The following is a 2500-nucleotide window of genomic DNA, read 5'->3' on the forward strand; positions in this document are numbered from 1 at the left end:
ATGTATGGATGTATGTATGGATGTATGGATGTATGTATGGATGTATGTATGTATGGATGTATGTATGGATGGATGTATGGATGTATGTATGTATGTATGGATGTATGTATGGATTTATGTATGTATAGATGGTTGTATGTATGGATGTATGGATGTATGTATGGATGGATGTATGGATGTATGTATGTATGTATGTGTGTATGGATGTATGTATGTATGGTTGTATGTATGGATGTATGGATGGATGTATGGATGTATGTATGTATGTATGTATGTATGGATGTATGTATGTATGGATGTATGTATGGATGTATGTATGTATGTATGTATGTATGGATGGATGTATGGATGTATGTATGTATGGATGTATGTATGGATGTATGTATGGATGTATGTATGTATGGATGTATGGATGTATGGACGTATGTATGTATGTATGTATGTATGTATGTATGTATGTATGTATGTATGTATGTATGAATGTATGGATGTATGTATGGATGGATGTATGGATGGATGTATGTATGGATGTATGTATGGATGTATGCATGTATGGATGTATGGATGTATGTATGTATGTGTGTATGTATGTGTGTATGGATGTATGTATGTATGTATGTATGTGTGTATGTATGTGTGTATGGATGAACATCTGCTCTGAACATCTGGAATCAGTTGCCCATATTGTGAATGGGTGTAATATGTACAAGGGATTATACACAGCACGCCATGACCGTATTGTTGATCTTATTGCCAGTTCTGTTCAGGACATATTTCCAAAAAACATACCGATGTATAAACACTCCCGAGTGACACCAGACTGGTTCAACAGCTCTGAAGATGTGTTCTGTAACATCCCTAACAGCCCTGATGTTGTGTTGGTGGATATAGATAGAAAGGAGGTGCTAGTCCTTGAAATAGGCTGTGTATATGATTTGTATATGGACATAGCCTTTTTAGAAAAAATGACTAAATACCAACCCCTCCTTGCTAAGATCAGTGACCTGGGCTATGCATGTAAGTTTGCGGTATTGATATTTGGCAGCCTGGGACATGTCCACAAACTGACTGTTAGTGGACTAAGACTGGCAGGGCTACCAAAAGGACAGGCTAAACAGCTGGCAAAGTTCTGCTCTATATCAGCTGTGATAGGCAGCCTTGCTGTGTGGCGTAGGAGATGTTTTATGTACCCTTAAATGTCAAAGCTGTGTTACCTCTGAGAATATTTGAATCCTTTCTGTACGAAATTTGATTGGCGGATTCAAATAAAGAAATTAATGTGTATGGATGTATGTATGGATGTATGTATGAATGTATTTATGTATGGATGGATGGATGTATGGATGTATGTATGTATGGATGTATGTATGTATGGATGTATGGATGTATGTATGTATGTATGTATGTATGGATGTATGTATGTATGTATGTATGGATGTAAGTATGGATGTATGTATGTATGTATGTATGTATGGATGGATGTATGTATGGATGTATGTATGTATGTATGTATGTATGTATGTATGTATGTATGTATGTATGTATGTATGTATGGATGTAAGTATGGATGTATGGATGTATGGATGGATGGATGTATGGATGTATGTATTTATGTATGTATGTATGTATGTATGGATGGATGTATGTATGTATGTATGTATGTATGTATGTATGTATGTATGTATGTATGTATGTATGTATGTATGTATGTATGTATGGATGTATGGATGTATGTATGTATGTATGTATGTATGTATGTATGGATGGATGTATGTATGGATGTATGTATGTATGGATGTATGTATGTATGTATGTATGTATGTATGTATGTATGGATGTATGTATGGATGTATGTATGTATGTATGTATGGATGTAAGTATGGATGTATGGATGTATGGATGGATGGATGTATGGATGTATGTATTTATGTATGTATGTATGGATGTATGTATGTATGTATGGATGTATGTATGTATGGATGGATGTATGTATGGATGGATGGATGTATGGATGTATGTATGGATGTATGTATGTATGTATGTATGTATGTATGTATGTATGTATGGATGTATGTATGTATGTATGTATGTATGGATGTATGTATGTATGGATGGATGGATGTATGTATGGATGTATGTATGGATGTATGTATGGATGTATGTATGTATGTATGTATGTATGGATGTATGGACGTATGGACGTATGGACGTATGTATGTATGTATGTATGTATGTATGTATGTATGTATGGATGTATGTATGTATGTATGTATGTATGTATGTATGTATGTATGTATGTATGTATGTATGTATGTATGTATGGATGTATGTATGTATGTATGTATGTATGTATGTATGTATGTATGTATGTATGTATGTATGTATGTATGTATGTATGTATGTATGTATGTATGTATGGATGTATGTATGTATGTATGTATGTATGTATGTATGGATGTATGTATGGATGTATGTATGTATGGATGGATGGATGTATGGA

At 34.0% G+C, this 2500-nt stretch overlaps 1 protein-coding gene across 2 annotated transcripts in view; it reads right to left on the reverse strand.

Annotated features, from left to right (window-relative positions):
* LOC307130028 (coagulation factor X) overlaps positions 1-2500 on the reverse strand; it is a 40788-nt gene that overhangs the window by 25004 nt on the left and 13284 nt on the right. The window lies entirely within an intron of this gene.

This window comes from Gobio gobio, assembly GCF_949357685.1.
Source record: "Gobio gobio genome assembly, chromosome: 8".
Classification (NCBI taxonomy): domain Eukaryota; kingdom Metazoa; phylum Chordata; class Actinopteri; order Cypriniformes; family Gobionidae; genus Gobio; species Gobio gobio.